The 8,878-nt window shown below is 43.6% G+C and overlaps 1 long non-coding RNA gene across 1 annotated transcript; it reads right to left on the bottom strand.

Moving 5' to 3' along the window:
- Positions 1 to 590: 590 nt before the first annotated feature.
- On the bottom strand, positions 591 to 8,157 carry LOC119853792. The gene is made up of 2 exons (XR_005292217.1): positions 8,105 to 8,157; positions 591 to 1,071 (listed from the first exon to the last, which is right to left on the bottom strand). It is a non-coding gene; the product is annotated as an uncharacterized LOC119853792 (long non-coding RNA).
- Positions 8,158 to 8,878: the final 721 nt, after the last annotated feature.

Raw genomic sequence — 8,878 nt, 5'->3', positions numbered from 1 at the left:
GGGATTGTTTAGTCTGCAGAAGAGAAGAATGAGGGGGGATTTGATAGCTGCTTTCAACTACCTGAAAGGGGGTTTCAAAGAGGATGGCTCTAGACTGTTCTCAATGGTAGCAGATGACAGAACGAGGAGTAATGGTCTCAAGTTGCAATGGGGGAGGTTTAGATTGGATATTAGGAAAAACTTTTTCACTAAGAGGGTGGTGAAACACTGGAATGCGTTACCTAGGGAGGTGGTAGAATCTCCTTCCTTAGAGGTTTTTAAGGTCAGGCTTGACAAAGCCCTGGCTGGGATGATTTAACTGGGACTTGGTCCTGCTTTGAGCAGGGGGTTGGACTAGATGACCTTCTGGGGTCCCTTCCAACCCTGATATTCTATGATTCTATGATTCTAAGTAGTCATAAATGCAGTCTCTTTAGGCATTCCAGCCCCTAGCTCGCCACACAGACAACTGGACTTCATAATTAGGAGATTACTGAAAACTAGATCATACGTAGAGTTCTTCCAAACCCAAAGGACCAGCCATTTCACCAGGTCAATACATAATTCAGATCTTACCCCCCCACCCCCCAAAATTACACTTGGAGTCAATCCTTTAGTAACTAAAGATTTAATATAAAAAGAAAAGAAGTTATTGAATGGTTAAAAGACCATATACATTACAGTTGATTTTCAGAGATTGCAGGTAAGGATCATAACCGTGATGCAAATCTGCTAGCTTGTAAAAGTGTGTCTCTGGATTGCTCAGACTGGTTGTGGGGGTCATTCAGTCCCTTTGTTCAAAGCTTCATTAGAAATGCAGTCCACAGATGTGAAGCAGATGATAAAGACCAAGTAGTGATGTCACAGTCTCCCCTTATACCTTCAGCCCAGGTGCATGGAAGGAGTCTTAGGTCCCATATCCTCTTCATGTGTCCTTACATGCCATGATGAGTCACTGGGCCTGAGTGCTTTGTGAAACATCTCCAGGAAAAGCTCATTGGATGTGTTTAGGGTCTTCAATGGCCCATCAACTCATGGCTGTCTAATCCTGATGTAAATCTGTCTGGTGGGTATTACCCAGGAACATAACACCTGTTTGAGATACAAATACATAGCCAATTTTCATAACTTCAGATACAAAGATGGTGCATGTAAATATCATCATACTTAGCAAATCATAACTAAGGCTATGAGTTAGTCAGAGGTCATGGCAGTCAGATTCTGTGACTTTACCAGACCTCCGTGACTTCTTTGGCTTCAGCTGTCAGCGGCTGAAGCCAGGGCTACAGGCGGGACTATGCACCCCTGCCCTGCAGTTGGAGCTGGGGCAGTGCTCTCCTGTCCCACAGCTGGGGCTGGACCCAGACCATGTGTCCTTGCCCTGCAGCTTGTGGCGGGGGCTGAAGCCAGGTCTGTGTGCCCCTGCCCTGCAGTTTGTGGCAGGGGCTGCAGCGGGGCCCTATGCCCCTGCTCTGCAGCTTCCAAGGGCTGTGCCCACCGCCCCCTGGCTTTGGCCAGGGCTGTGCACCTGTGGTTAGGGTTGGAGTCAGGACTGTGTGCCCCTTACCCTGCAGCTGTGGCCAGTTCCAGAGTGAGAGCTGTGCTCATCCCCAGGGCGGGGGTGGAGGTGAGGGGCTCGACCTGTAAGTCCCCCTCATGGAATCCCAGCTGTCATTCCTCCCTCACATCTAGCCCTGACCCCCAAGTTACTTTTAGTGAAAGTCACAGACCGGTTCCAGGCTCCCCTGAATTTTTGTTTATTGCCTGGACCTGTCTGACTTTTACTAAAAATAACCATGACAAAGTCTTAACCTTAATTATAACTTGTTGATACTTACATGACAGTTTGTATCAGACTTAGTGCAATTGTTCCATAATGATGATAACCAGCTATACACTAATGTATCATGCCTTCTATACAGCATCACAGTGCATGAGCTGCTTTAGGCCGATTGAGCTATGTGGTGATACCCTTATTCCCTAGCATTCTTCAGTTATCTCCCTGTCTGCCACAACTTAGCTAGGGAACACCAAAAGATCTTTTTCCCCTTGAACACCAAAACCTCTATCCTCTCCTTCTTTAAATACCTCTGTAAACATGCTTGCACACCTGCCAGAATGGGACTGACACTCTCCAATTGGGGTAGATGGCTGGGGGCATACTAAATGTTGGGGCATTATAGGTGAATGTCCAATAGAAGGGCTTTGCATGTTTGTTTTAAAACTAGACCTGAGATACTGAGGGGACACCATTAGATGATTGACTGGCAGGCATTCATAATTTCATAGGTTATTAGGTCAGAAGGGAACATTGTGATCTAGTCTAGCCTCGCCTCCTGCATGACACAGGCCATAGGACAACCCTGAGTTAGAGACTCAGAGTTAAAAGGGACACCAAGGGTCATTTAGTATACCCCTTGCCAAGATTCAGAATTTGTTGTATCTAAACCATCCAAGACAGATGGCTATCCAGCCTCATTTTGAAAGCCTCCAGTGAAGAAGTTTCCACAACCTCCTGAGGCAGTCTGTTCCATTGTCCTACTCTTTGTACAGTTTTTCCTGAGATTTAATCTAAATCTGCTGTGCTGTAGTTTGAACTCATTGCCTCGTCCTGCCCTTTGTGGCAAAAGAGAACTTTATTGTCTGCACTAGAGCACGTCTTTTAGAAAAATATCCAATCTTGATTTTAAAGTGTCCAATGATGGAGAACTGATATCAACCCTTGGAAATTTGTTCCTATGGCTAATTACCCTCACAGTTTAAAATGTGTGCTGTATTTCTACTCTGAATTTGCCTAGCTTCAGCTTCCAGCTATTGAATCCTGTCATAGCTTTGTCTCCTAGACCGATAGGCTGTCTTATCAAAATTTCTGTTCCCCATGTAGATACTTACATGTTACCCCTTAACCTTCTCTTTGTTAAGCTAAAGAGATTGGACTCCTTGAGTCCATCACTATAAGGCATGTTTTCCAGTTCTTTAATTGTGCTCATGCCTATTCTTTGAATCTCTCCAATTTTTCAACATCCTTCTTGATTTATGGACACCAGAATTGGACAGAGGATTGCACCAGTAGCGGTTGCACAAGAACCAAATACAGAGATAATATTACCTCCTATTCCCCCCAAAGTCTTTTTCAGAATCACTAGGAAAGAGTCTCCTATCCTGCAAGTATGGCCTACATTCATTGTTCCTAGATGTATTACTTTACATTTGGAAGTATTTAAACATATTGTATTTGCTTGTGCCAGGTTCACTAAGAGATTGCCCTGTATCAGTGACCTGTCCTCTTTATTATTTGCCACTTTCCCAGTCTTTGGGTTGTCTGCAAACTTTATCAGCTATGATTTTTATGTTTTCTTCCAGGTCATCGATAAAGGCATTAAGTTGCATAGGACCAAGTACTGACTCCTGTGAGCCCCCCCCCCCCACACTAGAAAACACCCCTGCTCAGTGATGATTCCCTGTTAAAAGTTACATTTTGAGATTTACCAGTTAGCAAGTTTTTATTCCATTCAACATGTGCTATGTTGATTTTATATCATTCCAGTTTCTTAATCAAAATGTCATGTGATACCAAGTCAAATGCCTTACAGAAATCAAAATATATTTGTGATGAGGTGTAGTAGGCATTTGCTATTCCCTGCTGGAGGCCCTGCTGTCTTGGCACACCCTACCTGAAGGTGGTATCCTTTTGGGAAAAAAAAGCGGTGAGTTTAGTCTTCCAAGAGCTACCTAGAAAGGTCACCAAGGATCAGCTGCGGGCAGAGTCAAGAAGAATTGATCTTCCAGCAGCTAGAAGTAAGCAGAAGCCAATCAGGCTCAAGCAGGCAAGGTAACAAGGGCTGGCTGCTTCTTCCAGGATCATGTATAGGTAAAGCTGGGATGGGGAGGAATGATTTCCCTGTCTTAATCCAAGCAATCTGGCCTGTTCAGGGGCCTAACTCTGACACATCTTTTGGTTGAACTAGCAAAGGAATGTTAGGGAATTTAAAGCCCAGGTGGCCATCTTGAGTTAAATGTTACCTTAATTTTTAAGCAATAAATTAAGTTTACTTAATGAGATGCTCCTTTGACTCATAGGAGCCTGTGATATTACAGCTACTTTTGTACTTTTATCAACAAACTTGTAACCCCATCAGAAAAAGGTATCAGGACAAATACATTCTACAGCTTCTAAAAGTACCCCAAAACACTGGCAATACCAGCCATTTGTCCTAAAGCGAGTGGTTTGCTTATTTACTTTGAGTCCTTGTCTCTCTCCACCAGGGGGCAGTCATTCCATTTAAAAAGTATGATCTGTTAGAATAAATTTTAAAGCAGTAATTTCATCCAATGTTCTTTAAAGGAAATATTGGAAAATTAAAATATATTGTACCCAAACCCCCCTCACTTGTATAACTCATGCGCTTTTAGATTATCAAAAGCATTTTACATTTTACTATGTTTATGTTTACTGTTGCATTAGACTCCATGCTTCTTAGTTTGGACAATGAAATTAACCTGTTTTGTATAATATTGTTTTCACTGTTGGTTCTAATGCAGTAGTACAGTGCTGAGGTTGCATGTACTACAGGAGAATGTTTACATTTAAAATGGCTGTATTAACATTTTAAAAGAACTATATTAAAAGCTGTTATGCTGATGTGTTCTACTGTTTTAGATTCTTACTAGCATTTATTAGCCTATACATCTAAACCTAAATGTTGGTCTTAAAGTCACTTGGTCTTCCTTTAAATGCCATTTACTTATTTGCATTCCAGTAGTTCCATGAGGCCACAATCAAGATCAAAGCCCCATTACACTCAGAATTGTACAAATAAAAGACATTGTAGCTAATACTGTCTTATATTTTATAGCCTTGATCCTGCAACTGGAGTCTTGCAGATGAACACTTGTGCCATTGTGGGCTCCACTGAGCTGAGTGGGGTTTGGGTCAGTGCAAAATTCTGCCTGCAAGGACATGAAAGCAGAATCTGAGCCAATAAAAGAATAGAAGACATTAGCTACAAAATTTCTAGGAATTTAAAGGTATATTTTTCCAATTGTATGTGCCTAGTCCTGTGAGGTTTTGAGCCTCCCTCAACTCCCAGTCAAGGTTTTCAGCACCTAAGTTTGGGCCCAACAACGTTAGTATTTAGAAATGTAACACCATTGTGCAACTTTTTCACAATAATAAGTAATGAATTTGTGTCCTGTATGGCTGTGATGCTCTGCCGAAGGCCACATAATCACTGGAGAAATTTGATACTGCACAGTCACACTGTTTAAGAAACTATGCACTTTCTATGCCCTTGATTTTATTCTTGTTAAATTATGTGCCAAGTTTTAGGACAAGTCATAATACTAAGAGGGCTCTCTAATAGGAGCAGATTCTGGTAAATTATCTGTAGATTTGAATGATACTTTTAATACAGTTGCTCACTAGTTTTTTTTCCAAGCAGTAAAAATGTTATTTAGTGCATTACCAAGTCCAAGTATTACTTTTTTGATAAAATAAATGAACCAAATCCTGCAGCCCTTATGCAGCCTTTACTCAGACAAATCTTCTGTTGATGTCACTGGGACTATTGCTTAAGTGAGGCGTGCTGGATTTGGCTCTATATATTTAACTCCAAAATCAGACTCCAAGCGGTGAGGCTCGGGTTTTGGCTTCGTCCCTGGGTCTCAGCAAGTCTAATACCAGCCCTGGCAACCCTGACCCACAGTTTCAGAACTGCAGGTCTAGTTGCATGTGGAAGTGAAGCTGCCCTTAATAAAAGTTTGCTGCCACCTCCCACTGTTTTCAGTGAGATTGAAGCCAAGTCAATGGGCAAAGTGGCTGCCATTCTATGGTTCAGAAGGCTAGATGGGACAATGAGGAGTAGCAGGGACACTGAAAAATGGATAGGGAAAGTGAGGGGGAGCAGGAGACAGAAGTGTTGTAGGGGAATGGGAGGGAGGTGCAGAGGACAGTGATGGGGCTCTTTGGGGTGGGAGATGGAGGGGATATAATGGCAGCTCCCTCAGCCAGTAATGGGAGCCCCCCCTCTGAGCAGCCAGGGGAAGAAAGTGTTGCTAACTCTTTCAAATTGGTGGCATGTCATGGGATTTGACATCTGCAGGAGAAGTTCCTCTGATACTGCAATTTTCAAAGTGGGCGGAGCTCTGTGTGAGAGTCTCAGGGCTAAGGATAGAGACCTGCTCTGACTGAGCCCTGCCTTCAATATATGGTCCAGCAGAGAGAGGATCTGGGGTAAAGCTGCTGTTGTCTCCAGGACCCCAAACGTAGCTGCAATGTTTTCCTCTTCTAGCTGCCTTAGGACTTCTCCACTGTGGATCCAGGCAGAAGACAAAGTGAAGTCAGAATGGAAGTCGGGAAGGCGCTGCTGCTGGGTCCAGGGAAAGAGAGAAGCCCTCAGGCGCACCAGAGTGTGTGTGTGGGGGTAATCAGGAAGGTGCTGCTGATAGGTCCAGGCAAGGGGAGAATCTTAAGGGAAGAAAGGTGGTGGGAAGGAAGGGGAGTCAAACAGTAATAGGAAATGAATGGCAGTTCCCCTGTCTTCAGGGGTGAGGAGAGGCAAATGCCAGAGAGAGTCATGCATTGTGTGCATTAAAGGTTGACTTTTCAACCTGAAATTATATCAGACATTGGTGGAGAAGTAGAGAGGAGTTAAAAAGGTCAAGAGACTGATTAAAAACAATGTTTTGCTTATTTTAAAATGTCATGGTTTTTTGGGATCTGACATTTTTGATATCGTGAGGAGGTCCAACTTATTTTTGATCTCTAGAAGTTGGCAAAACTGATCCTTTATATGTGATCAACATTGATAGGTCAAGTTCTTTCTTTCATTATATCCTTAGGTTCCTGGAGAGAGTAAAGTCTTTTAAATACTGAGAAATCTTGGAGCTGACATGGTACCACCAGTTGGGCTTTGAGCTTTGAATCTGTTGCAGATCCATCCCACATAAGGCTATTAATGTCCGCTGTTAAAGTCTCTAACAGGTTCCCTTGATATGGTCACCAGGAGAGCTATAGCTGTCTATACGGTCAAATGCAGTAATTTTGCATCATAGCAGAGATTTTTAAAGAGATCATGCAGCATCTAGTCATAATAAACGGGACAAAGTTTTTGTGAATACTAGCATTTCTATTCAAGATACTCATTTCTTTCCTCTGATGGCTGGGACAGTCACATGTTTTAAATGGATGGACATACTGTTTCTTGTCTGGTACATATAGTAATAATAAGTAGTGGTTAGGTTTCATAGACTGTATTTCTGGAGACTTCAGTATCTAGTGACTTCTAATATTTAGGATACCAGCAGTTACTTCTTCAGGTCACCTAGAGCCTGATTCAGTGTCCACTGACATCAGTAAGACTGTCTACTGGCAGGCCCCGCTAAAGGAACATTTAAAACAGTTGTTTACTCATTTTGGAATACAGACTTCAGATGTCTGTCATTTTCAGCACATATTTAAATCATCTGATCTTTGCTTTCTCATCATTTTGTTCTGCCAATATTTCTCTATTTTTGGAAGACACTCAATCATTTTTCCACTGTGAAGGATTTGTGGACTAGTGTACCCCACTGCAATCATAGAATTGTAGTTTGGAAGGAACCTCGAGGGGTCATCTAGTCCAGTTACCTGCACTCATGGCAGGACTGAGCATTATTTGGACCATCCCTGACAGGTATTTGTCCAACCTACTCTTAAAAATCTCCAATGATACTGTAGCAAGGCGATGACTCACCGCTGCAGCACCTCTTGCTGGTCACCCCAGGAATTAGCTCTTTCCAGCCTTTGGAGCACCCTCTCCAGGCCAGTGTCTTGCTTGCCACAGCCCCATGTCCCTCCCGGATCCCAGTGTCCTTTACCCTGGGGTTCTGCCCCAGCAGTACCCCCACTCTCTGCATCTCCCCTCCCAGGGAAACTCCCAACCCTCTAAACCCACTTTGCCTCAGTGGCTATTGCCAGTCATCATCTAACCCCCACGCACTGGGGCAGACTGCAGTGTAATGGCCACTCATCAGTGGCAAGGGATTAGGACCAGCTGCCTCTGCCTATTCCCAAGCTGCCCCTCTGCAGCCCCAGTACCTTTCTGGGCCTTTATCAAGGCCTGCAAGCTGGAGCTGCCCTACTCACCTTGCTTCCAGGCAGCTAGCCCTTCCCACTCCAGGGCTAGAGCAAGACTCCTCTTTTCCTGGCCCCCAGCCCTCTTATAAGGGCCAGCTGGGCCCTGATTGAGCTGGCCACAGCTGTGGCTGCTACTCCAATCAGCCTAGCTTGGCTGTTTTAACTCCTTTTCCCCAGCCGCAGCCCTCTCCAGGACTGCTTTAACCCCTTCAGGGCTGAAGCGGGGTGACTACCCCGCTACAGATACAGATTCCACAACCTCCCTAGGCAATTTATTCCAGTGCTTAACTACCCTGACAGTTAAGAAGTTTTTTGTAATGTCCAACCTAAATTACCCTTGCTGCAATTTAAGCCCATTGCTTGTTCTATCCTTAGAGGTTGAGGAGAACAGTTTTTTTTTCCCTCCTCCTTGTAACAGTCTTTTATGTACTTGAAAACTGTGATCATGTCCCCTCCCAGTCTTCTCTTCTCCAGACTAAACAAACCCAATTTTTTCAATCTTCCCTCACAGATCATGTTTTCTAGACTTTTAATCATTTTTGTTGCTCTTCTCTGGACTTTCTCCAATTTGTCCACATTTTTCCTGAAATGTGGCGCCTAGAACTGGACACAGTACTCCAGTAGAGGCCATATCAGTGCGGAGTAAAGTGGAAGAATTACTTCTCAAGTCTTGCTTACATCACTCCTGCTTACGCATCTGAGAATGATGTTTGCTTTTTTTGCAACAGTGTTTACTGTTGACTCATATTTAGCTTGCGATCCACTGTGATCCCCAGATCCCTT

This window comes from Dermochelys coriacea, chromosome 3, assembly GCF_009764565.3.
Source record: "Dermochelys coriacea isolate rDerCor1 chromosome 3, rDerCor1.pri.v4, whole genome shotgun sequence".
NCBI classification, from domain to species: Eukaryota; Metazoa; Chordata; order Testudines; family Dermochelyidae; genus Dermochelys; species Dermochelys coriacea.
The sequence above is the reverse complement of the archived record's forward strand: the minus strand, read 5'-3'. Positions and strand labels throughout refer to the sequence as shown.